Here is a 27,650-nt window from a genome sequence, read left to right as displayed (position 1 = left end):
AGTGCCCGGAAGAAAAGAGACCACAAAATTAAAACGCGTGAAAAACAAGGCCCATCTAGCCTGTCTTGGATTCAAGCGTTTGGCCGACTCCAGATAAATCAAATTTTTGTGATCAGTGAGGACCACAACTTGATGTCTAGCTCCCTCCAACCAATGTCTCCACTCCTCAAATGCCCATTTCATGGCCAACAATTCCCGATTCCCCACGTCATAGTTGCGTTCAGATGGGGAGAACTTTCGAGAAAAGAAGGCACAGGGATTCATCTTAGAAGTCACAGGGTCTTTTTGGGACAAAAGAGCTCCTGCACCATTCTCAGAAGCATCTACCTCCACCTGAAATGGAAGTGAGACATCGGGTTGCCATAAAACTGGAGCTGAAGTAAATCTCCGCTTAAGCACCTGAAATGCTGAGACAGCCTCAGGAGACCAATTCAGCACATCAGCTCCCTTCTTGGTCAGATCAGTCAGTGGTTTGACAATACCAGAAAAATTACCAATAAATTTACGATAGAAATTGGCAAAACCCAAAAATTTCTGGACAGCCTTCAAAGAAGTAGGCTGAACCCAATCATAAATGGCCTGTACCTTGGCCGGGTCCATTTCAATAGTCGATGGAGACAATATAAATCCCAAAAATGAAATCCTCTGTACACCAAAGAGGCATTTTGATCCCTTAACAAACAGGGAATTCTCCCTCAAAATCCGGAACACAGTCCGGACATGTTCCACATGGGAATCCCAATCACTAGAAAAGATCAAAATATCATCCAGATAGATGATCAAAAACTTATCCACAAAGTCACGGAAAATATCATTCATGAAGCACTGGAAGACAGAAGGGGCATCACCAGGTACTCAAAATGTCCCTCCGGAGTATTAAACGCCGTCTTCCATTCATCCCCGTGCTTGATGCAAATATGATTATACGCCCCCCTGAGGTCAAGCTTAGTAATCGCATAGCATCATGTTCGGGTACAGATAAGATGAAAAGCCGACCCTTTGGAAATTTACACCCAGGCATCAGCTCAATTGCACAGTCATAACTCCTATGTGGAGGCAAAGACACAGACTTACTCTCACTAAATACATCAGAAATATCGGCTAGATAATCAGGAATATCATGAGACTGAGGAGAGGTGGAGAAAACAGGAGCGTCCCTAAGAACACACTGACAATCCCAACTCACCACAGTCCCAGATTTCCAATCCAAAACTGGATTATGAGTTTGCAACCAGGGGAACCCCAGAACAATAGTATCATGCAAATTATGCAGCACCAAAAATTTACAATTTTCTTGGTGGTCTGGGGCAACTCGCATTATCACCTGGGTCCAAAACTGAGGTTTATTCTCCGCCAAAGGAGTGGCATCAATACCCCTCAAAGGAATAGGAGTCTGCAGACCAGTCATGGAAAAACCACAACGTTTAGCAAAGTCCAAATCCATCAGATTCAACGCTGCTCCTGAATCCACGAAAGCCTTAGTAGAAAACGTGGATAAGGAGCAGATCAGAGTAATTGCCAAAAGAAACTTAGGTTGTACGCCACCCACAGCAAATGTGTGTGCAAAACGTTTCTCTCGTTTAGGGCAGACAGAAATAGTACGAGAGGCGTCTCCACAGAAAAAACACAGCTTATTACGCCTTCTAAACTCCTGACGTTGCGCCCAAGACAAAACCCCATCACATTGCATAGGTTCAGACGTTTCTTCAAAAGGTGGCAGCACCTCCCATGTAGTTTTACGTTCACGTAAACGCCGATCAACTTGAATGGCTACTGACATAGAATCATCCAGACCAGAGGGAACAGGAAATCCCACCATGACATCTTTTACGGTCTCTGATAAACCCTTCCGAAAGACAGCTGCCAAAGCACTATCATTACATGTAGTAAGGACCGCCCACTTTCGGAATTTTTGACAGTATAACTCTGCAGGATCCTGACCCTGGTTTAATGCCAACAGGGTTCTCTCAGCCTGATCTACAGCATTAGGTTCATCATACAACAACCCCAAGGCTTGAAAAAATGCATCCACATTAGTCAGAATAGGATTTTCAGGTGTCAGAGAATAAGCCCAATCCCGGGGATCGCCGCGCGGCAAGGCGATGACAATTTTAACCTGCTGCACAGAACTCCCCGAAGAGTTAGGCTTCAAGGCAAGAAATAATTTACAATTATTCTTAAAATTCTGAAATTTAGAACGATCCCCAGAAAACACATCAGGAGTAGGGATCTTAGGTTCAGCAGCATGTGACTGAATGAGGTAGGTGGAAATTCCCCGCACTTCAGCAGCAAGTTGCTCCACACGATCAGACAATTGCTTAATCTCCATTAGGAAAAAAAAAAAATCCTCCTACGGCCCCAGAAAAAAAAGAGGAAAAAATAAATAAAAAAAAATTCTGACCCTTTTTTCTTTTTTTTCCTTTTTTTTAGCAACTTTTCCTGCTTTTGAGTACCCTAGAATCTGCGGTATAGCTGGTGATTCTGTTATCAATGGGTCACCGAGGAGAAAAAGACTAATCAAGCTAAGTCACAGAAAACCAGAGAGGTTGGTAACTATGCAGATTGCAGATCCCTGATCCTAACCACAACAACTAGCAGCAGCCGTGGAGCATACCTACGATGGTCCCAGACGCTTCGTCAATGCCGGAGGACCAAATAAGCCCAAAGCAAGAAAAGGGGAAAACCAACTGCCCCAGAGCAGACCCCAAAGGAAAGATAGCCCCCTCACATGTATTGACGGTGAAACAAGATGAAAGCACAAACACAGGCAGGAAAATAGGCTGAGCAAATGATGGGGCCCAAACTAACTAGAAAGGATAGGAAAGGAAAGACACTGTCTGCAATCTGCCAAAAACCCTACAAAAATAATGTCCAACACTTCTGATAGCAAAATTAACCCTGAAGTCACTAGACTTCTCCCACTATATCAGCACTCTGAAATATTCTGAGACAGAGCAAAAAGAGGCCAATCTAATAAGGGACAAAAAAGCAAATTGGCAAATACAGATAAATAAGAGTGGAAAGTCAGCACAGCCCCAGCCGGGGCTGGCTGACCACACAAAAACTGAATAGACCAGCAAAATCAAGTGTGAACATTAGCAGAAAAACTTAGCTTTAGATGACTGGAACAGAGCTGAAAAACCAAGACCTGACAAGCCAGAAGGAATCACCAGCACCAGACTAGGGCGTCGGCTGTCTTAAATCCAGTCTGAGATTCCTGAGGTCCAATCATCATCCTCATTATCAGGTGGCAGATGTCTACTGATTAAATCAGCCTCACTACCTCCAGTTACCACCAGAGGGATCCTGGAAGGAGAATTCAACTGGTGGACCGGACAATGAACTCACAACAGTGCAGTGTGGAGATTTCTTTGGTGCAGTGTGAAGATTTCTTGGGCGCAGTATAGAGATTTCTCCAGTGCAGTGTGGACATTTCTTGGGCACAGAATGGAGATTTTTTGGGTGCAGTGTGGCGATTTCTTTGAGGCTGTATGGAGATTTAATTGGTGCAGTGTGGAGATCTCCGGAGTGCAATGTGGAGATATCTTGGGTGCAGTGTGGACTTTTCTTGGGCACGGTATGGAGATTTCTTGGGCGCAGTATGGAGGTCTCTTTGGTGCAGTGTGGAGATTTCTTGGGGGCAGTATGCAGATTTTTTGGGTGCAGTGTGAAGATTTCTTGGGCACAGTATGGAGATTTCTTGTGTGCAGTGTGGCCTTTTCTTGGGCGCAGTATGGATATTTCTTGGGTGCAGTGTGGAGATTTCTTTGGTGCAGTGTGGAGATTTCTAGGGTGCAATGTGGAGATTTATTGGGTGCAGTGTGGACTTTTCTTGGGCGCAGTATGGATATTTCTTGGGTGCAGTGTGGAGATTTCTTTGGTGCAGGGTGGAGATTTCTTGGGCACAGTATGGAGATTTATTGGGTGCATTGTGGACTTTTTTTGGGCGCAGTATGGAGATTTCTTAGGTGCAGTATGGAGATTTCTTGGGTGCAGTGTGGAAATTTCTCGGGTGCAGTGTGGAGATTTCTCGGGTGCAGTGTGGAGATTTCTTGGGCGCAGTATGGAGATTTCTTGGGCGCAGTATGGAGATTTCTTGGGTGCAGTGTGGAGATTTTTTGCGTGTAGTGTGGACTTTTCTTGGGCACAGTATGGAGATTTCTTGGGTGCACTGTGGATTTTTCTTGGGCGCAGTATGGAGATTTCTCGGGTGCAGTGTGGAGGTTTCTTGGGTGCAGTGTGGAGATTTCTTGGGCACAGTGTGGATATTTTTTGGGCGCAGTATGAAGATTTCTTGGGTGAAGTGTGGACATGTTTGGGGAGCAGTGTGGAGATTTCTTGGATGCAGTGTGGACTTTTCTTGGACGCAGTATGGAGATTTCTTGGGTGCAGTGAGGAGATTTCTTTGGTGCAGTGTGAAGATTTCTTGGGTTCAATGTGGAGATTTCTTGGGTGCAGTGTGGACTTTTCTTGGGCGCAGTATGGAGATTTCTTGGGCGCAGCGTGGAGATTTCTTGGGTGCAGTGTGAAGATTTCTTGGGCGCAGTGTGGAGATTTCTTGGGTGCAGTATGGAGATTTCTTGGGTGCAGTGTGGAGATTTTTTGGATGCAGTGTGGAGATTTCTTGGGTGCAGTGTGGACATTTCTCTGGTGCAGTGTGGAGATTTCTTGGGCGCAGTGTGGGGATTTCTTGGGCGCAGAATGGAGATTTTTTGGTGTGCACTGTGGAGGTTTCTTGAGCGCAGTATGGAGATTTTTTGGGTGAAGTGTGGACATTTCTTGGGTGCAGTGTGGAGATTTCTTGGGCGCAGTATGGAAATTTCTTGGGTGCTGTGTGGAGATATTTTGGGTGCAGTGTGGAGATTTCTTGGGTGCAGTATGGAAATAACTTGGGTGCAGTATGGAGATTTCTTGGGTGCAGTGTGGAGATTTCTTGGGCGCAGTATCGAAATTTTTTGGGTGCTGTGTGGAGATTTTTTGGGTGCAGTGTGGACTTTTCTTGGGCGCAGTATGGAGATTTCTCGGGTGCAGTGTGGGGATTTCTTGGGCGCACTATGGACTTTTCTTGGGCACAGTATGGAGATTTCTCGGCTGCAGTGTGGAGATTTCTTGGACGAAGCGTGGAGATTTCTTGGGCGCAGTATGGAGATTTCTTGGGTACAGTGTGGACATTTCTTGGGCGCAGTGTGGAGATTTCTTGGGTGCAGTGTGGATATTTTTTGGCCGCAGTATAGAGATTTCTTGGGTGCAGTGTGGAGATTTTTGGTGTGCAGTGTGGAGATTTCTTGCAAGCAGCGTGGACTTTTCTTGGACGCAGTATGGAGATTTCTTCGGTGCAGTGTGGAGATTTCTTTGGTGCAGTGTGAAGATTTGCAATGTGGAGATTTCTTGGGTGCAGTGTGGACTTTTCTTGGGCGCAGCGTGGAGATTTCTTGGGTGCAGTGTGAAGATTTCTTGGGCACAGTGTGGAGATTTCTTGGGCGCAGTATGGAGATTTCTTGGGTGCAGTGTGGATATTTCTTGGGTGCAGTATGGAGATTTCTTGGGTGCAGTGTGGAAATTTCTTGGGTGCAGTGTGGAGATCTCCGGAGTGCAATGTGGAGATTTCTTGGATGCAGTGTGGATTTTCTTTGGCACGGTATGGAGATTTCTTTGGTGCAGTATGGAGGTTTCTTTGGTGCAGTGTGGAGATTTCTTTGGCGCAGTATGAAGATTTCTTGGGTGCAGTGTGAAGATTTCTTGGGCACAGTATGGAGATTTCATGGGTGCATTGTGGAGATTTCTTGGACACAGTATGTAGATTTCTTGTGTGCAGTGTGGACTTTTCTTGGGCGTAGTATGGATATTTCTTGGGTGCAGTGTGGAGATTTCTTTGGTGCAGGGTGGAGATTTCTTGGGCGCAGTGTGGACTTTTTTTGGGTGCAGTAAGGAGATTTCTTGGGTGCAGTGTGGAGATTTCTCGGGTGCAGTGTGGAGATTTCTCTGGTGCAGTGTGGAGATTTCTCGGGTGCAGAGTGGAGATTTCTTGCGTGCAGTATGGAGATTTCTTGGGTACAGAGTGTGAATTTCTTGGGCGCAGTGTGGAGATTTCTTTGGCGCAGTAAGAAGATTTCTTGGGTGCAGTGTGGAGATTTCTTGAGAGCAATGTGAAGATTTTTGGGCGCAGTATAGAGATTTCTCCGGTGCAGTGTGGACATTTCTTGGGCACAGAATGGAGATTTTTTGGGTGCAGTGTGGAGATTTCTTTGAGGCACTAAGGAGATTTCATGGGTGCAGTGTGGAGATTTCTGGAGTGCAATGTGGAGATTTCTTGGGTGCAGTGTGGACTTTTCTAGGGCACAGTATGGAGATTTCTTGGGTGCAAGATGGAAATTTCTTGGGTGCAGTGTGGAGATTTCTTTGGTGCAGTATGGAGATTTCTCGGGTGCAGTATGGAGATTTCTTGGGTGCTATGTGGAGATTTCTCTGGTGCAGTGTGGAGATTTATCGGGTACAGTGTGGAGATTTCTCGGGTGCAGTGTGGAGATTTCTTGGGTGCAGTATGGAGATTTCTTGGGTGCAGTATGGAGATTTTTTGGGTGCAGTGTGGAGATTTTTTGGGTGCAGTATGGAGATTTCTCGGGTGCAGTGTGGAGATTTCTTGGGCGCAGTATGGAGGCTTCTTGGGCGCAGTATGGAGATTTCTTCGGTGCAGTATGGAAATTTCTTGGGCGCAGTATGGAGATTTCTTGGATGCAGTGTGGAGATTTCTTGGGTGCAATGTGGAGATTTCCTGGTTGCAGTATGGAGGTTTCTTGGGTGCAGTAAGGAGATTTCTTGGGTGCAGTGTGCACATTTCTTGGGCGCAGTATGGAGATTTCTCAGGTGCTGTGTGGAGATTTCTTGGGTGCAGTGTGGAGATTTCTTGAGTGCAGTATGGGGATTTCTTGGTTGCAGTATGGAGATTTCTTGGGTGCAGTATGGAGATTTCTTGGGTGCAGTGTGGAGATATTTTGGGGGCAGTGTGGACTTTTCTTGGGTACAGTATGGAAATTTCTTGGGTGCATTGTGGAGATTTCTTGTTCACAGCGTGGAGATTTCTTGGGCGCAGTATGGAGATTTCTTGGGTGCAGTGTGGACATTTCTTGGGTGCATTGTGGAGATTTCTTGGGCGCAGTGTGGATATTTTTTGGACGCAGTATGGAGATTTCTTGGGTGCAGTGTGGAGATTTTTGGGGTGCAGTGTGGAGATTTCTTGGATGCAGTGTGGACTTTTCATGGACGCAGTGTGGAGATTTCTTTGGTGCAGTGTGAAGATTTCTTGGGTGCAATGTGGAGATTTCTTGGGTGCAGTGTGAAGATTTCTTGGGCGCAGTGTGGAGATTTCTTGGGCGCAGTGTGGAGATTTTTTGGGTGCAGTGTGGGCATTTATTGGGTGCAGTGTGGAGATTTCTTGGGCACAGTATGGAGATTTCTTGGGTGAAATGTGGACATTTCTTGGGTGCAGTGTGGAGATTTCTTGGGCGCAGTATGGAGATTTCTTGGGTGCAGTGAGGAGATATTTTGGGTGCAGTATGGAGATTTCTTGGGTGCTATGTGCAGATTTCTCTGGTGCAGTGTGGAGATTTCTCGGGTGCAGTGTGGAGATTTCTTGAGTGCAGTATGGAGATTTCTTGGGTGCAGTATGGAGATTTCTTGGGTGCTGTGTGGAGATTTCTTGGGTGCAGTATGGAGATTTCTTGGGTGCAGTATGGAGATTTCTCGGGTGAAGTGTTGAGATTTCTTTGGTGCAGTATGTAGATTTCTTGTGTGCAGTATGAAGATTTTTTGGGTCCAGTGTGCACATTTCTTGGGTGCAGTGTGGAGATTTCTTGGTTGCAGTATGGAGGTTTCTTGGGTGCAGTATGGAGATTTCTTGGGTGCAGTGTAGACATTTCTTGGGCGCAGTATGGAGATTTCTTTGGTGCAGTGTGGTGATTTCTTTGGTGCAGTGTGAAGATTTCTTGGGTGCAATGTGGAGATTTCCTGGGTGCAGTGTGGACTTTTCTTGGGTGCAGTGTGGAGATTTCTTGGGCGCAGTATGGAGATTTTTTGGGTGCAGTGTGGACATTTCTTGGGTGCAGTGTGGAGATTTCTTGGGTGCAGTATGGAGATTTCTTGGGTGCAGTGTGGAGATATTTTGGGTGCAGTGTGGAGATTTCTTGGGTGCAGTATGGAGATTCCTTGGGTGCAGTATGGAGATTTCTTGGGTGCAGTGTGGAGATTTTTTGTGTGCAGTGTGGAGATTTCTTGGGTGCAGTGTGGACTTTTCTTGGGCGCAGTATGGAGATTTCTCGGGTGCAGTGTGGGTATTTCTTGGTTGCACTATGGAGATTTCTTGGGTGCAGTGTGGACTTTTCTTGGGCACAGTATGGAGATTTCTTGGGTTCAAAATGGAGATTTCTTGGGTGCAGTGTGGAGATTTCTTGGGTGCACTGTGGATTTTTCTTGGGCGCAGTATCGAGATTTCTCGGGTGCTGTGTGGAGATTTCTTGGGTGCAGTGTGGAGATTTCTTGGGCGGAGTGTGGATATTTTTTGGGCGCAGCATGAAGATTTCTTGGGTGGAGTGTGGACATGTTTGGGGTGCAGTGTGGAGATTTCTTGGATGCAGTGTGGACTTTTCTTGGACGCAGTATGGAGATTTCTTTGGTGCAGTGAGGAGATTTCTTTGGTGCAGTGTGAAGATTTCTTGGATGCAATGTGGAGATTTCTTGGGTGCAGTGCGGACTTTTCTTGGGCGCAGTATGGAGATTTCTTGGGCGCAGCGTGGAGATTTCTTGGGTGCAGTGTGAAGATTTCTTGGGCGCAGTGTGGAGATTTCTTGGGTGCAGTATGGAGATTTCTTGGGTGCAGTGTGGAGATTTTTTGGGTGCAGTGTGGAGATTTCTTGGGTGCAGTGTGGATATTGCTTGGGCGCAGTGGGGAGATTTCTTGGGCGCAGAATGGAGATTTTTTTGTGTGCACTGTTGAGATTTCTTGGGCGCAGTATGGAGATTTTTTGGTTGCAGTGTGGACATTTCTTGGGCGCAGTGTGGAGATTTCTTGGGCGCCGTATGGAAATTTCTTGGGTGCTGTGTGGAGATATTTTGGGTGCAGTGTGGAGATTTCTTGGGTGCAGTATGGAGATTCCTTGGGTGCAGTATGAAGATTTCTTGGATGCAGTGTGGAAATTTCTTGGGCGCAGTATCGAAATTTCTTGGGTGCTGTGTGGAGATTTTTTGGGTGCAGTGTGGAGATTTCTTGGGTGCAGTGTGGACTTTTCTTGGGCGCAGTATGGAGATTTCTCGGGTGCAGTGTGGGGATTTCTTGGGCGCACTATGGAGATTCCTTGGGTGCAGTGTGGACTTTTCTTGTTCACAGTATGGAGATTTCTTGATTTCAAATTGGAGATTTCTTGGGTGCAGTGTGGAGATTTCTTGGGTGCACTGTGGACTTTTCTTGTGCACAGTATGGAGATTTCTCGGCTGCAGTGTGGAGATTTCTTGGGCGCAGCGTGGAGATTTCTTGGCACAGTATGGAGATTTCTTGGGTGCAGTGTGTACATTTCTTTGGCGCAGTGTGGAGATTTCTTGGGTGCAGTGTGGACATTTCTTGGGTGCATTGTGGAGATTTCTTGGGCGCAGTGTGGATATTTTTTGGACGCAGTATGGAGATTTCTTGGGTGCAGTGTGGAGATTTTTGGGGTGCAGTGTGGAGATTTCTTGGATGCAGTGTGGACTTTTCATGGACGCAGTGTGGAGATTTCTTTGGTGCAGTGTGAAGATTTCTTGGGTGCAATGTGGAGATTTCTTGGGTGCAGTGTGAAGATTTCTTGGGCGCAGTGTGGAGATTTCTTGGGCGCAGTGTGGAGATTTTTTGGGTGCAGTGTGGGCATTTATTGGGTGCAGTGTGGAGATTTCTTTGGCACAGTATGGAGATTTCTTGGGTGAAATGTGGACATTTCTTGGGTGCAGTGTGGAGATTTCTTGGGTGCAGTATGGAGATTTCTTGGGTGCAGTGAGGAGATATTTTGGGTGCAGTATGGAGATTTCTTGGGTGCTATGTGCAGATTTCTCTGGTGCAGTGTGGAGATTTCTCGGGTGCAGTGTGGAGATTTCTTGAGTGCAGTATGGAGATTTCTTGGGTGCAGTATGGAGATTTCTTGGGTGCTGTGTGGAGATTTCTTGGGTGCAGTATGGAGATTTCTTGGGTGCAGTATGGAGATTTCTCGGGTGAAGTGTTGAGATTTCTTTGGTGCAGTATGTAGATTTCTTGTGTGCAGTATGAAGATTTTTTGGGTCCAGTGTGCACATTTCTTGGGTGCAGTGTGGAGATTTCTTGGTTGCAGTATGGAGGTTTCTTGGGTGCAGTATGGAGATTTCTTGGGTGCAGTGTAGACATTTCTTGGGCGCAGTATGGAGATTTCTTTGGTGCAGTGTGGTGATTTCTTTGGTGCAGTGTGAAGATTTCTTGGGTGCAATGTGGAGATTTCCTGGGTGCAGTGTGGACTTTTCTTGGGTGCAGTGTGGAGATTTCTTGGGCGCAGTATGGAGATTTTTTGGGTGCAGTGTGGACATTTCTTGGGTGCAGTGTGGAGATTTCTTGGGTGCAGTATGGAGATTTCTTGGGTGCAGTGTGGAGATATTTTGGGTGCAGTGTGGAGATTTCTTGGGTGCAGTATGGAGATTTTTTGGGTGCAGTGTGGAGATTTCTTGGGTGCAGTGTGGATATTGCTTGGGCGCAGTGGGGAGATTTCTTGGGCGCAGAATGGAGATTTTTTTGTGTGCACTGTTGAGATTTCTTGGGCGCAGTATGGAGATTTTTTGGTTGCAGTGTGGACATTTCTTGGGCGCAGTGTGGAGATTTCTTGGGCGCCGTATGGAAATTTCTTGGGTGCTGTGTGGAGATATTTTGGGTGCAGTGTGGAGATTTCTTGGGTGCAGTATGGAGATTCCTTGGGTGCAGTATGAAGATTTCTTGGATGCAGTGTGGAAATTTCTTGGGCGCAGTATCGAATTTTCTTGGGTGCTGTGTGGAGATTTTTTGGGTGCAGTGTGGAGATTTCTTGGGTGCAGTGTGGACTTTTCTTGGGCGCAGTATGGAGATTTCTCGGGTGCAGTGTGGGGATTTCTTGGGCGCACTATGGAGATTCCTTGGGTGCAGTGTGGACTTTTCTTGTTCACAGTATGGAGATTTCTTGATTTCAAATTGGAGATTTCTTGGGTGCAGTGTAGAGATTTCTTGGGTGCACTGTGGACTTTTCTTGTGCACAGTATGGAGATTTCTCGGCTGCAGTGTGGAGATTTCTTGGGCGCAGCGTGGAGATTTCTTGGCACAGTATGGAGATTTCTTGGGTGCAGTGTGTACATTTCTTTGGCGCAGTGTGGAGATTTCTTGGGTGCAGTGTGGAGATTTTTTGGCCGCAGTATTGAGATTTCTTGGGTGCAGTGTGGAGACTTTTGGGGTGCAGTGTGGAGATTTCTTGCATGCAGTGTGGACTTTTCTTGGACACAGTATGGAGATTTCTTGGGTGCAGTGTGGAGATTTCTTTGGTGCAGTGTGGAGATTTCTTGGGTGCAGTGTGGACTTTTCTTGGGCGCAGTATGGAGATTTCTCGGGTGCAGTGTGGGGATTTCTTGGGCGCACTATGGAGATTCCTTGGGTGCAGTGTGGACTTTTCTTGTTCACAGTATGGAGATTTCTTGATTTCAAATTGGAGATTTCTTGGGTGCAGTGTGGAGATTTCTTGGGTGCACTGTGGACTTTTCTTGTGCACAGTATGGAGATTTCTCGGCTGCAGTGTGGAGATTTCTTGGGCGCAGCGTGGAGATTTCTTGGGCACAGTATGGAGATTTCTTGGGTGCAGTGTGTACATTTCTTTGGCGCAGTGTGGAGATTTCTTGGGTGCAGTGTGGAGATTTTTTGGCCGCAGTATTGAGATTTCTTGGGTGCAGTGTGGAGACTTTTGGGGTGCAGTGTGGAGATTTCTTGCATGCAGTGTGGACTTTTCTTGGACGCAGTATGGAGATTTCTTGGGTGCAGTGTGGAGATTTCTTTGGTGCAGTGTGAAGATTTGCAATGTGGAGATTTCTTGGGTGCAGTGTGGACTTTATGGAGATTTCTTGGGCGCAGCGTGGAGATTTCTTGGGTGCAGTGTGGAGATTTCTTGGGTGCAGTGTGAAGATTTCTTGGGTGCAGTGTGGAGATTTCTTGGGTGCAGTATGGAGATTTCTTGGGTGCAGTGTGGAGATTTTTTGGGTGCAGTGTGGACATTTCTTGGGTGCAGTGTGGACATTTCTTGGGTGCAGTGTGGATATTTCTTGGGCGCAGTGTGGAGATTTCTTTGGCGCAGAATGGAGATTTTTTTGTGTGCACTGTTGAGATTTCTTGGGCGCAGTATGGAGATTTTTTGGGTGCAGTGTGGAAATTTCTTGGGTGCAGTGTGGAGATTTCTTGGGCGCAGTATGGAAATTTCTTGGGTGCTGTGTGGAGATATTTTGGGTGCAGTGTGGAGATTTCTTGGGTGCAGTATGGAGATTTCTTGGGTGCAGTGTGGAGATTTCTTGGGTGCAGTGTGGAGATTTCTTGGGCGCAGTATCGAAATTACTTGGGTGCTGTGTGGAGATTTTTTGGGTGCAGTGTGGAGATTTCTTGGGTGCAGTGTGGACTTTTCTTGGGCGCAGTATGGAGATTTCTCGGGTGCAGTGTGGGGATTTCTTGGGCGCACTATGGAGATTCCTTGGGTGCAGTGTGGACTTTTCTTGTTCACAGTATGGAGATTTCGTGATTTCAAAATGGAGATTTCTTGGGTGCAGTGTGGAGATTTCTTGGGCGCAGCGTGGAGATTTCTTGGGTGCAATGTGAAGATTTCTTGGTCGCAGTGTGGAGATTTCTTGGGCGCAGCATGGAGATTTGTTGGGTGCAGTGTGGAGATTTTTTGGGCGAAGTGTGGAGATTTCTTGGGTGCAGTGTGGAAATTTCTTGGGTGCAGTGTGGAGATTTCTTGGGCGCTGTGTGGACATTTCTTGGGTGCAGTGTGGAGATTTCTTGGTTGCAGTATGGAGGTTTCTTGGGTGCAGTATGGAGATTTCTTGGGTGCAGTGTAGACATTTCTGGGGCGCAGTATGGAGATTTCTTTGGTGCAGTGTGGAGATTTTTTGGGTGCAGTGTGGAGATTTCTTCGATGCAGTGTGGACTTTTGTTTGACGCAGTATGGAGATTTCTTGGGTGCAGTGTGGAGATTTCTTTGGTGCAGTGTGAAGATTTCTTGGGTGCAATGTGGAGATTTCCTGGGTGCAGTGTGGACTTTTCTTGGGCGCAGTATGGAGATTTCTTGGACGCAGCGTGGAGATTTCTTGGGTGCAGTGTGAAGATTTCTTGGGCGCAGTATGGAGATTTCTTGGGTGCAGTGTGGAGACTTTTTGGGCGCAGTTTGAGATTTTTTGGGTGCAGTGTGGACATTTCTTGGGTGCAGTGTGGAGATTTCTTGGGTGCGGTATGGAGATTTCTTGATTGCAGTGTAGAGATATTTTGGGTGCAGTGTGGAGATTTCTTGGGTGCAGTATGGAGATTCCTTGGGTGCAGTATGGAGATTTCTTGGGCGCAGTATGGAGATTTCTTGGGCGCAGTGTGTAGATTTCTTGGGCGCAGTATGGAGATTTCTTGCGTGCCGTTTGGAGAATTTTTGGGTGCAGCGTGGAGATTTCTTGGGCGCAGTGTGGTCTTTTCTTGGGAACAGTATGGAGATTTCTTGGGTGCAAAATGGAGATTTCTTGGGTGCAGTGTGGAGATTTCTTGGGTGCAGTGTGGACTTTTCTTTGGCGCAGTATGGAGATTTCTTTGGTGCAGTGTGGAGATTTCTTTGGTGCAGTGTGGAGATTTCTTGGGTGCAATGTGGAGATTTCTTGGGTGCAGTGTGGACTTTTCTTGGGCACGGTATGGAGATTTCTTGGGCGCAGTATGGAGGCTTCTTTGGTGCAGTGTGGAGATTTCTTGGGCGCAGTATGGAGATTTCTTGGGTGCAGTGAGAAGATTTCTTGGGCACAGTATGGAGATTATATGGGTGCAGTGTGGAGATTTCTTGTACACAGTATGTAGATTACTTGTGTGCAGTGTGGACTTTTCTTGGGCGCAGTATGGATATTTCTTTGGTGCAGTGTGGAGATTTCTTTGGTGCAGTGTGGAGATTTCTAGGGTGCAGTGTGGAGATTTATTGGGTGCAGTGTGGACTTTTCTTGGGCGCAGTATGGATATTTCTTGGGTGCAGTGTGGAGATTTCTTTGGTGCAGGGTGGAGATTTCTTGGGCGCAGTATGGAGATTTATTGGGTGCAGTATGGAGATTTCTTGGGCGCAGTGTGGAGATTTCTTGGGCGCAGTATGGAGATTTCTTGGGTGCCGTGTGGAGATTTTTTGGGTGCAGTGTGGAGATTTCTTGGGCGCAGCGTGGTCTTTTCTTGGGCACAGTATGGAGATTTCTTGGGTGCAAAATGGAGATTTCTTGGGTGCAGTGTGGAGATTTCTTGGGTGCAGTGTCGACTTTTCTTGGGCGCAATATGGAGATTTCTTGGGTGCAGTGTGGAAATTTCTTGGGTGCAGTATGGAGATTTCTTGGGTGCAGTGTGGAGATTTCTTGGGTGCAGTGTCGACTTTTCTTGGGCGCAGTATGGAGATTTCTTGGGTGCAGTGTGGAAATTCCTTGGTTGCAGTATGGAGATTTCTTGGGTGCAGTGTGGAGATTTCTTGGGTGCAGTAAGGAGATTTCTTGTTTACATTATGGTGATTTCTTGGGTGCAGTGTGGAGATTTTTTGGGTGTAGTGAGGAGATTTCTTGGGTGCATTTTGGATATTTCTTGGGTGCAGTATGGCTTTTTTTGGGTGCTATGTGGAGATTTCTCTGGTGCAGTGTGGAGATTTCTTGGGTGCAGTGTGGAGATTACTTGGGTGCAGCATGGAGATTTCTTGGGTGCAGCATGGAGATTTGTTGGGTGCAGTGTGGAGATTTCTTGGGCGCAGTATGGAGATTTCTTGTGTGCAGTATGGAGATTTCTTGTGTGCAGTATGGAGATTTCTTGGGTGCTGTGTGGAGATTTTTTGGATGCATTGTGGAGATTTCTTGGGTGCAGTATGGAGATTTCTTGGGTGCAGTGTGGAGATTTCTTGGGCGCAGTATGGAGATTTCTTGGGTGCAGTGTGGAGATTTCTTGGGTGCAGTTTGGACTTTTCTTAGGCGCAGTATGGAGATTTCTCGGGTGCAGTGTGGTCTTTTCTTGGGCACAGTATGGAGATTTCTTGGGTGCAAAATTGAGAATTCTTGGGTGCAGTGTGGAGATTTTTTGGGTTCAGTGTGGACTTTTTCTGGGCGCAGTATGGAGATTTCTTGGATGCAGTGTGGAGATTTCTTGGACACAGTATGGAGATTTCTTGAGTGCAGTGTTGATATTTCTTGGGTGTAGTGTGGAGATTTCTTTGGTGCAGTGTGGAGATTTCTTGGGTGCAATGTGGAGATTCCTTGGTTGCAGTATGGAGATTTCTTGGGTGCAGTGTGGAGATTTATTGGGCGCAGTATGGAGATTTCTTGGTTGCAGTGTAGACATTTCTTGGGTGCAGTATGAAGATTTCTTGGGTGTAGTGTGGAGATTTTTTGGGTGCAGTGTGGAGATTTCTTGGGTGCAGTGTGGACTTTTCTTGGGCGCAGTATGGAGATTTCTTGGTGTGACGAACCGCCCGCAGCTCTTCGCCACTACGTGATGAACGGGGGTCCCGCTGCCACCAAAACGTGACGGACAGCGGACCTTGTGTCACCAATATGTCACAATCCCACCACTGACACAGGTGTATCAGCGGATGGAGGGACGCGACACACTGCCGGCACACGGCGGTCACAGGCACAGTGGGGGCTTATCTTAGTTATCCCACCACTGGTACCATGTGACAAAAAAAATGCAGCAAGCTAACCTTGCTCTAACAATTTATTGCAGGGGGGTATTTTGGATGCCCCACCACTGCTAACAACCTTCCAAGAACTGCAGGGATTTATGTATATCCCACTTTCTCAGTTCCACTTTGGAACTCGCAGCTCTCCTGCGCCCCCCTTACCCTCAGGTCAGTCAGGGAATTGCACCTCGGATGATTATTCGCCGGACGGGCTGCTTCTTGTGCACGGACAATTAGGCTACTGCAGTAAGGGAATTATCAATGCTGTGGCCGCAGCCCCTCATTCAGAAATATAAGACCCTTCTGGACTGTCAACTAGCCGAAACAACCACACACACCACGCTGCCACCATTCACGGTTTACTTAATTCACAGAGTTAATTAAGAGGGTCGGCGGCAAACCCCTTGAATTAGTAGCGATTATCTAAACAAGGCGTATAGTTCGTTTCTTAGAGCATGGAGACAAACTGATAATTTTACGATTTATTCCCAAAATGTGGGCAGTGATTATACTGATAAAAGTTGCTATAGAATTGAGACATAAAATATGTACAATACAAATATAACATAAAGGGATTAAAGGCAGAAAGAAATTACACTCACATATTGCTCCTTAGGCAGACCATGTGGCATGGGGGAGGGGCCAGACGTCCCAAGACATGGGGGTAGGTCTGTTCAGCATCAAAACTGTTGTGAGTTCATTTTCCCCTTCGTCACTGAGGTCTGGTGAACTCCCTATTCTGGTAAAGGAAGGTAATGAGCCTGATTATCAGGCACCTGAGCCTAATGAGGATGACTGGCTGAGTGGAGCCACGGACTGGATATAAGGCTGCTGACGCCCTTCTGCCCTGCGGTTGATTTCTCTGTGGACTTCTAGGACACCAGTCTGATTCCTGCTCCTCTAAAGCTAAGTTTTCTGCTTTGCCTGTTAGCATTGGTGTTTTGTTTTTGTTTTCCTTGCTTTTCTGGATTCTGTCATTCCCAGCTGGGGTGAGCTGAATCTCCTTTTGCCGGTTGCTCTGTCTTCAGAATATTCCTGAGTACTGACATAGCTTTTTTGAAGCCTAGCGTCTTCAGGGCCTTTTTCACTGTCAGTCTGTTGGCTCTTATTTTCATAGGGTTTTTCACGGATTGCAGACAGCAGCCTTCCTGTCCTTTCCTATCTAGTTAGCTTGGGCCCCGTCTTTGCTCAGTCTATCTTTCTGTCTGTGTTTGTGTTTTCATCTTGCTTCACTGTCATTATATGTTTGGGGCTGCCTATTGCTTTGGGGTCTGCTCTGGGGCAGTTTAGATTTCCCCTTTCTTTCTTTAGGCCTATTTAATTCTCCGGCTGTGATCGAGGGGTCTAGGGCATCGTAGGAACCCCCCATGGCTACTGTTAGTTGTTGTGGATAGGATCAGGGGTCTGCAATCCGATAGCTGCCAACCTCTCTGGATTTCTGGACTTAGCTAGCATTTCTGTTTTTGCCTCCTACGGTGACTCAATCATAACAGAATCACCCGCCATACCGCAGATCCTAGGGTACTCAATGGCAGGAAAGAATTGTGTTTAAAAAAAAAAAGAAAAAAAAAAGGTTTGTGTATATTCTTTCCTCTATATCTCTGAGGCCGTAGGGGGAATTTTTTTTTCTCTCAATGGAGATAAAGCAATTGTCTGATCATGTGGAGCAGCTCGCTGCGGAAGTGCGGGGAATTTCCGCCTACCTTGCTCGTTCGCATGCTGCTGAACCAAAGATCCCTACACCTGATGTATTTTTTGGGGATCGATCTAAATTTTTGAGTTTCAAAAATAATTGTAAATTATTTTTTGCCTTGAAGCCTAACTTGTCAGGGAGCTCCGCGCAGCAGGTTAAAATTGTCATCTCTTTGCTGCGTGGCGATCCCCAGGATTGGGCGTTTTCTTTGAAACCAGATGATCCTATTCTGACTAATGTGAACGCATTCTTTCAAGCTTTGGGGTTGTTGTATGACGAACCTAATGCTATTGATCAGGCTGAAAAGACCCTGTTGGCATTGAACCAGGGTCGAGATTCTGCAGAGTTGTACTGTCAAAAGTTCCGAAAGTGGGCGGTCCTTACTACCTGGAATGATAATGCCTTGGCTGCTCTCTTTCGGAAGGGTTTGTCAGAAGCCGTAAAAGATACTATGGTGGGATTTCCTGTTCCCTCTGGTCTGGACGATTCTATGTCATTAGCCATTCAGGTTGATCGGCATTTACGTGAACGCAGGATTGCACGAGAGGTGTTGCCACCGGTTGAACAGACGTCTGAACCTATGCAATGTGATAGAGTTTTGTCTAAGGTGCAACGTTAGGAGTTTCTTTGCTGATTCTCCTGTGGTGACCAAGCCTGCTACCATCTTAGGCGAAGGGGTAGTTCTTTCTGCCATCTCGCCCAATTTGAGACTTGCTCTGCAAGAGTTCCAGGAGGACAAACCTTGAGCGTTGTCCCAGTGGAAAGTTGTATGTTCCTGACCAGTGGAAGAAGAGCGTGATGTCTGAAGTTCATTGCTCTGCATTGGCTGGTCATCCAGGTATTTTTGGTACTAGGGATCTGGTGAGTCGCTCTTTTTGGTGGCCCACCTTGTCTCATGATGTCAGGAATTTTGTGCAGTCCTGTGGGACTTGCTCCCGGTCTAAATCTTGTTCTCACTCTAGTGGGCTGTTGATGCCTTTGCCGGTCCCCAGGAGGCCATGGACCCATATTTCAATGGATTTCATCTCTGATATGCTGGTCTCTCAAAGAATGACTGTTATTTGGGTGATTTGTGATAGGTTCTCTAAGATGGTTCATCTTGTACCACTCCCTAAGTTGCCATCTTGCTATGAGTTGGTGCCCCTGTTTTTGCAACAGGTGGTTCGCTTACATGGGATTCCTGAGAACATTGTATCTGACAGGGGAGTTCAGTTTGTGTCTAGATTTTGGAGGACCTTCTGTTCCAAGCTGAGAATTCAGTTGTCCTTCTCCTCTGCTTTTCACACTCAGACCAATGGGCAGACAGAGAGAACAAACCAGACCTTGGAGTCGTATTTGAGATGTTTTATTTCCGCTGATCAGGATGATTGGGTTTCATTTTTGCCCTTGGCCGAATTTGCTTTAAATAATAGAGCTAGTTCTGCCACTTTGATGTCACCTTTTTTTTGTAACTTTGGGTTTCATCCTCGATTTTCTTCAGGGCAGGTGGAGCCTTCTGCCTGCCCAGGTGTTGACACTGTGGTGGAGAGAATGCACCAGATCTGGGACCAAGTGGTGGATAAGTTATCTCTCTCCCAGGAAAAGGCCCAGCGGTTTTCCTGAAGGTGGCTTCTCCTAAGTTTAAGCCTAGATTTATTGGACCTTACAAGATTTTGGAGATTATTAATCCGGTCTCTTTTCGTTTGGCTCTTCCTGTCACATTTAAAATCCATAATGTGTTCCATAAGTCCTTGTTGAAGAGGTTTGTTGAACCAGTTGTTCCTGGGGTGGCACCTCCAGACCCTGTATTGGTTGAAGGTAACATGGAATATGAGGTAGAGAAAATACTGGATTCCCGTCTGGCTAGACGGAGACTCCAGTATTTGGTTAAGTGGAAGGGTTATGGTCAGGAGGATAATTCCTGGGTCTCTGCCTCTGATATTCATGCCAAAAGATTGGTGCGTGCCTTTCATCGGGCTCACCCTGATCACCCTGGTGGCTTGGTTGAGGGTTCGGTGACCCCTCCTCAAGGGGGAGGTACTGTTGTTCATTTTCCCCTTCGTCACTGAGGTCTGGTGAACTCCCTATTCTGGTAAAGGAAGGTAATGAGCCTGATTATCAGGCACCTGAGCCTAATGAGGATGACTGGCTGAGTGGAGTCACGGACTGGATATAAGGCTGCCGACGCCCTTCTGCCCTGCGGGTGATTTCTCTGTGGACTTCTAGGACACCAGTCTGAATCCTGCTCCTCTAAAGCTAAGTTTTCTGCTTTGCCTGTTAGCATTGGTGTTTTGTTTTTGTTTTCCTTGCTTTTCTGGATTCTGCCATTCCCTGCTGGGGTGAGCTGAATCTCCTTTTGCCGGTTGCTCTGTCTTCAGAATATTCCTGAGTACTGACATAGCTTTTTTGAAGCCTAGCGTCTTCAGGGCCTTTTTCACTGTTAGTCTGTTGGCTCTTATTTTCATAGGGTTTTTCACGGATTGCAGACAGCAGCCTTCCTGTCCTTTCCTATCTAGTTAGCTTGGGCCCCGTCTTTGCTCAGTCTATCTTTCTGTCTGTGTTTGTGTTTTCATCTTGCTTCACCGTCATTATATGTTGGGGGCTGCCTATTGCTTTGGGGTCTGCTCTGGGGCAGTTTAGATTTCCCCTTTCTTTCTTTAGGCCTATTTAATTCTCCGGCTGTGATCGAGAGGTCTAGGGCATCGTAGGAACCCCCCACGGCTACTGTTAGTTGTTGTGGATAGGATCAGGGGTCTGCAATCCGATAGCTGCCAACCTCTCTGGTTTTCTGGACTTAGCTAGCATTTCTGTTTTTGCCTCCTACGGTGACTCAATCATAACACAAAACTCAGCTCCAACTGACTGGAATTTGCTAAGGGATAGCTATAGACTAGGGTCTGTGTGACATCACGGAAGGGGCAGTCTGGAGAGGGTCTGCCCCCTACTCTTGGATTTAGAATCAAACTACAAAACTTAATATAACTGTATCTCATAGGGGGAAGTACGCACAAGCACGGTATCATTCTTTGTAGTTTATTGATTACAATATTTCAAGCCCAAATATGCAGTAGTTCTGATACACCATTTGGAAGGAACCCATATCTCAGGTTCTGAAGGCATGAGGACCTCGCAAAAGCCACGGTAGTGAAGCCGGGACCACTCCAATCACGGAAATATGACTATTATTTCTCTGTCATGTATAGTTTTTGCAGTGCAGTCTCTGATAGTTTTATTCAGCAATATAGTCTTAAACAAAGGGACATCTGTTACACTTAGCTGTCCAGCGAGGGGGGATGGAGAGGCTTCGATAGGAAGTAGCCGGGTTCAGGTTTCACAGCTAGCACATGAAGACACTGGTGTGTGTGCAGAGAAGGGGGGTTTGCAGGTGCTGCTGCAAAGCTGGCAGTCTACATTGTCATAGAATGGAGGATTTCTAGAAACATCTTTTACAGACAAAACCTCATACTTCACAGACATTGTATATCACACCTCCCCCCTTAAGAGGGAGCTACGGAGGAATTACCTGTCGGTAATCGGCCATGCGCACCTCAGCGGGTTTGCCCCGGCGGGACAACCCATCGGCATTGCCGTTTTCACTGCCCTTCCTGTGTTTTACAGTAAAGTCGTACTGTTGAAGGGCAAGGCTCCGGCAGAGCAACTTTCCATTGGTTCTGGACACTGTGTGCAACCAGCTCAGAGGATTATGGTTGGTTACCACCGTGAAGGCGCGCCCATACAGGTAGGGCTGCAAACGTTGCAGTGCCCACACCATGGCCAGACACTCCTTCTCGATGGTCGAGTATGCCACTTCCCTCGGCAAAAGTTTCCGGCTCAGGTACAGCACGGGGCGCTCCTGGTTCCCCGAGTCAACCTGGCTGAGCACAGCACCGAGGCCGAACTCGCTGGCGTCGGTCTGTACCAGAAACGGGCGACTGCTGTCGACTGCTCTCAACACTGGAGAGCTGCACAGGGCTGATTTCAAAGCTTTGAAATCCGCCTCACAGTCATCTGTCCAGTTGACTGTTTGGGGTAGCCTCTGCTTGGTGAGTTCAGTCAAGGGTTTTGCAAGGGCGCTATAGTCCTGTACAAACCTCCTATAGTACCCTGCAGTCCCCAAGAAGGACTTCACCTGTTTCTTGGTCCTGGGGTTGGGCCAGGAAACGATTGCGTCCGCTTTTCCTGGCTCCGGACTCATGAAACCCCCGCCTACCCAGTGCCCCAGGTAGTGGACCTCGCACATGCCCATCTGGCACTTTCCCAGCTTGATAGTCAGGCCTGCCTGGTGAAGACGCTTGAGCACCTCCTGGAGATGCTGAAGGTGTTCCTCCCAGGTGGAAGTGAAGATGGCAATATCGTCTAAGTACGCCACCATGTACTCCTCCAGTCCCCGGAGCAGGTGGTTGACCATCCGCTGGAAAGTGGCAGGGGCATTTTTCATGCCGAAGGGCATGACTGTGGACTCGTACAGTCCAAAGGGGGTGATAAAGGCAGATTTCTCCTGCGCCTCAGGGCTCAGCGGAATCTGCCAGTTTCCCCGACTCAAATCCATGATGGATATGTACCTTGTTTTTGCCAGCCGCTCGAGCAGATCCTCGATGCGCGGCATCGGGTGGGCATCAGAGGTTGTGTTATGGCGTTGAGCCCCCTGTAGTCCACGCAGAACCGGGTGGTTCAATCCTTTTTAGGCACGAGGACTACAGGTGAAGCCCACGTGCTTTTTGACCGTCGAATCACCCCTAGCCTTAACATCTCATCGATCTCTTGGCGCATGACTTATTGCACCGCCTCAGAGATCCGATAACGTATTCGCCGAAGTGGGGTGTGATTCCCGGTGTCCACCTCATGAACCGTTAACTCCGTCCTCCCAGGTCGGTTGGTGAACACGGCCCGGAAGGGTTCCAGGGTTTCCACCCACTGCGACCGCTGGGATACGGTTAGCAAGCGTGACCATGTAGATGACCGGGTTGAGCTGTTGGTGGACGACGTATGGGCCTTCCCAGGCTGCCTGAAGCTTATCCGTTGGTACGGGGACCAGCACCAACACCTATTGACCCACCTGGTAGGTCCGCTCCCGGGCGTTCTGGTCATACCAGTGCTTCTGGTCAGCCTGAGCCTGCGTCATGTTGTCATGCACCAACTGCGTCAAGGTCTGCATCTTGTCACGGAAGCGCATGACATAATCCACGATGGACACTTCTGTGGGGCTTGGCTCATCTACCCAGGATTCTCTTATCAACACAAGGGGTCCCCGGACTCATCTGCCATACAGGAACTCGAAGGGGGAGAACCCGGTCGAGGCCTGCGGAACTTCTCTATAAGCGAACAGCAGGTGTGGGAGGTACCGCTCCCAGTCGCGCCCTTGAGTCTCAACAAGCATGCGGAGCATCTGTTTGAGGTACCGTTGAAGCGTTCACACAAACCATTAGTCTGTGGGTGATACGCACTCGATACCAGGTGCGTCACCTGCATTTTCTCACAGAGAGCCTCCATTAGGCGAGACATGAATTGGGTCCCTTGATCGGTAAGCATCTCCCTGGGAAATCCTACCCTTGAAAAGATGGTCACCAGTGCGTCAGCCACCTTATCTGCCCTGGTTGAAGACAGAGCTACTGCCTCTGAGTACTTGGTAGCGTAGTCTACCACGGTGAGAATGTATCGCTTTCCAGAGCTGCTGGGGACGGCCAGCGGGCCTACAATGTCCACCGCGATCCTCTGGAAAGGCTCCTCTATCACAGGCAAAAGAATAAGGGGAGCCTTAAGAGCAGGCCCCGCCTTACCCACTTTTTGACAGGTGGTACAGGAGCGGCAGTAGTGTGTTACATCTGTCCCCATCTTGGGCCAATAGAAGTGTTGAGACAGCCGTGCCTTTGTTTTGCTGATCCCCAAGTGTCCAGCGAGTGGAATCTCATGGGCAATCCGCAACAACTCAGTTCTGAACTGTAGGGGAACAACTAGCTGTCTTTCCCTCAACCACTCCTTTTGAGGATCTCCGGGTATTGTCTCCCGGTACAACCTTCCTCGTTCCCAGAACACCCTCTCCTTATCAGACTCGGAGGTGGGCGTCTTGGCGAGACCTCTCAATTTCTCCAGACTCGCATCTGAGTGCAGAGCAGCTTAGAACTCCTTGCTGGAGGCTGCCAGAAGTGACATCAAGGTTCCTTCCTTACTGGGACCCTCTGGAACTGGCTCTTGGTTCACTTCTGGTTCAGTCTCTCCTGTAGCAGAAGAGGGTCCAGAAGACAGGGCGCTACCTGCGATCTGGGCACTCTGACTGCGTGTGACAGCTGCTATGTATGTTGCCTCCCTGGGGATTTCTACAAACCCACCAATCGGCGCTGCCATGGGCTCTACCTCCCCATCAACCCCCAACACTTCAGGAGCAGTGCTACTTATGGGCCAGTTACCTTCCTCAGTGGCACTGGTCAGCTGCACGGCATTACCTTCCTCATGGTCCCCATGCACCTCCCCATTTCCTTGAGCACCATTGCTTGCTCCTGCCAGGGGTTCCTCAGCCATCTCACTCCGTAGAGTGATGGGGCTGAGCACTTCGGTACCTGTGGACACATCTACGGTTTCAAATAATAATAATAATAATAATAATCTTTATTTATATAGCGCCAACATATTCCGCAGCGCTTTACAGTTTAACAGTTTCAAAACACGAGTCATAAGTAACAACGCTAACAATACAATAATTAAAGCAAAATAAGACGACCCTGCTCGTGAGAGCGTACAATCTACAATGAGGTGAGGGAGATACAGAGTACAGGTGTGTATTTACAATGGTGTATTTACAATGAAGGTCCAGCCATCTTGCAGGAGTGAAGGATGGATGGAGATAGTGAATGGGCTACGCACGCACACTTACACAGAGAATGACTTTGATTAGTGAATGTGATAGGCCGCTCTGAACAGGTGTGTTTTGAGGGAGCGCCTAAAACTATGCAAATTGTGGATAGTCCTGATTTCTTGGGGTAGAGCATTCCAGAGGATAGGAGCAGCACGGGAGAAGTCTTGGAGTTCGGAGTGGGAGGTACGGATTAGTGCAGAGGTTAGTCGAAAGTCGTTTGCAGAGCGCAGCGATCGGCTAGGCCGATAGACAGAAATGAGAGAAGAGATGTAAGGGGGTGCCGCACTGTGGAGAGCTTTGTGGGTGAGAACAAGTACTTTGAATTGGATCCTATAATGAATGGGCAGCCAATGTAAGGACTGGCGAAGAGCGGACGCGTCCGAGTACCGATTACCCAGATGGACGATCCTGGCTGCTGCATTGAGTATGGACTGGAGAGGGGATAGTCGAGTGACGGGGAGGCCAATTAATAGAGCGTTGCAGTAATCCAGGCGAGAGTGGATCAATGCAACAGTGAGGGTTTTTGTTGTTTCCATAGTGAGAAAAGGGCGGATTCTAGAGATGTTCTTTAGGTGTAAGCGGCAAGAGCGGGCAAGGGATTGTATATGGGATGTAAAGGAGAGATTGGTGTCAAACATAACACCCAGACAGCGCACCTGCTGCCGGGGTGTTATTGTGGTACCACCCACGGAGAAGGAAATGTCAGATTTAGGGAGGTTAGTAGACGGCGGGAGCAGAAGAAGTTCAGTTTTGGAGAGGTTGAGTTTCAGATAGAGAGCGGACATGATATTGGAGACTGCGGACAGACAGTCACTGGCGTTCTGTAGTACAGCGGGGGTAAGGTCGGGGGAAGACATGTATAGTTGTGTGTCATCAGCATAAAGATGGTACTGAAAGCCAAATCTGCTGATGGTCTGTCCAATTGGGGCCGTGTAGAGAGAGAAAAGAAGGGGGCCAAGGACTGAGCCCTGAGGTACCCCGACAGCAAGAGGAAGAGGAGATGACGTGGAGCCAGAGAACAAAACACTGAAGGAGAGGTCAGAGAGATAGGAAGAGAACCAGGAGAGAGCAGTGTCCTTAATGCCTAGTGACTGGAGCCTAGAGAAAAGAAAGGGTTAACCCTTTCAAAGAAAGGGTTAACAGATTCAGTCGGCCCAGATACATCATCATCATCATTCCTAGGAACAGAATGGTTATCAGATTGCTTTGGTACAGTTACATCACCATCGGCATCATACCTGGGGAAAAAAGGGATGTTAGTTGCATCAATACTCATCAAGGCATTAGCAGGTAACACATTCAGTTTCCCATCATCATCATCATCATCATCATCATCATCACCACCAACAACAGGGTTAACCTTACCCTTATTATCAGATTGGGGAAGGGTGTCAGGAACATAGTATGCAACCATCCTCCCCAAGTCTGTCCCCAACAGAACATCAGTGGGCAGGTTTTCAGACACTCCCACCTCCCTCAACCTGCTCCCAGCACCCCAATCAAGAAAAACCCGGGCCACTGGCAAGGGACAACGGATGCCTCCAATCCCGGTGACAGTCAGGGTTTTCCACTCAACAAACTCTTCAGGGGCCACCAGTTCAGGACGGATGAGGGTTCGTTCAGCCCCGGTGTCCTCGAGGTCTGTAGCAAGACGGGCACCCACCTGAACAGGTTGAACGTTGTCGTCAATCCTCCCAACCACACCTCCCACCAAAAGAACAGAGACGTTGGGCCCAGAGGCCTTGGCTGGGGGACTCTTCGGCTTTTCCGGACAGGCGTGACGGAAGTGACCAGTCCGATTGCAGGTGAAACATAGGCGACTGTCAGTAGTAGGCCTGATGTTGGCAACAGGGACAGGGCCTCCGGAGGGGCGGCTAGCTGGGGCACTCTGGTTGGTTGCAGGCTTACCCCCTCTCCAGCTGGTGGTGACTGGCCTCCGCATCTCCGGCTTCCTGTTGGCTTCGTAGTTGTCGGCGATCTGCCCTGCTTTGTCCGCGTTCATTGGTTCGCGGTCCAGGATGAACTGTCGGACCTCAGCTGGGCAAAGATGCAGGAACTGGTCTTTGATCATCAGGTCCTGTAGCTGCTCAAAGGTGTTCACTGACAGTCCATGGATCCACTGGTCAAAGTGGGTCCTGAGTCCTTGCACCACATCACTATAGCTATCGTGTGGGCCACGTTGGAGGTGCCGGAACTTCTTTCGGTATACCTCAGGTGTCAGCCAGTATTTGGGGATCAGAGCCTGCTTTATGGCATCATAGTCCTCATCGCTTCTGGTGGAAGAGAAGCAAACACCTCCAGAGCTTTGCCTTTTAGCCCTGGGGTCAAGTACCTGGCCCATTGGTCGGTAGGCAGCTGGTACTGTCTGCAGTCTTTCTCAAAGGCTCGCAGAAATGTGTCCAAGTCCCCGTCCTTTTCCATCATGGGAAAATGCTCTGGCTGGGGTCTAGGAGTATGGACGCTACTGGGCTCACTGCTTCGGGCTGTGGGGGCATTCCACCCCCGCTGGAGCATCTCCAGCTCATGGGCCCTCTGAGCTTCTGCTTGGCGCTCACGTTCGGCTCGGGCCTCCTGCCGATATTGCTGGATCAGCCTCCTCCGTCCCTCACAGTCTTCGGCAGGGAGGGCATCCAAGGCCATTTGCAGATAGGGGTCCACCCCGCTCTGATTGAACGTGGGGCCAGCGCTCATCAGTGGAGCCTCTGCTGCAGCCCCATTGTCACTTGGGCCAACTTCTGCGTCCGCTGGACCCTGGGTGTTGTCCAGCTGCACCAGAGCCGCGATCATTTGATCTCTGGTTCTGCTTGCGGCGTCAATGCCTCGGTACGTGCATACTGCAGCAAGGGCTTCCTTCTTCTGCTGCTTATACCACTCCACTCTCACCGCCACCATGGTTGCCAAATAAAAGATAGAAAAGAAAAACGAAGAAACGGGAGGGATACTTGCACGTACACAGAAATGTCTCAGGACTAATAACCACTGAGTCTGTTCTCCAAAACCTATGGTGCAGGATTCCCGCAGGAACCATGCAGGTCTTTAGTGAGAGGAATGATTGCTCAAACCAAATCACTAATGCTCTAGGATTATCCCACCGCTGCCACCAATATGTGACAAACAGCCCACCGCTGTTCGCCACTACGTGATGAATGGGGGTCCTGCTGCCACCCAAACGTGACGGACAGCGGACCCTGTGTCA

Source organism: Dendrobates tinctorius, unplaced genomic scaffold (genome assembly GCF_039654945.1).
Source record: "Dendrobates tinctorius isolate UK_male_01 unplaced genomic scaffold, ASM3965494v1 ptg000244l, whole genome shotgun sequence".
NCBI classification, from domain to species: domain Eukaryota; kingdom Metazoa; phylum Chordata; class Amphibia; order Anura; family Dendrobatidae; genus Dendrobates; species Dendrobates tinctorius.
The sequence above is the reverse complement of the archived record's forward strand: the minus strand, read 5'-3'. Positions refer to the sequence as shown.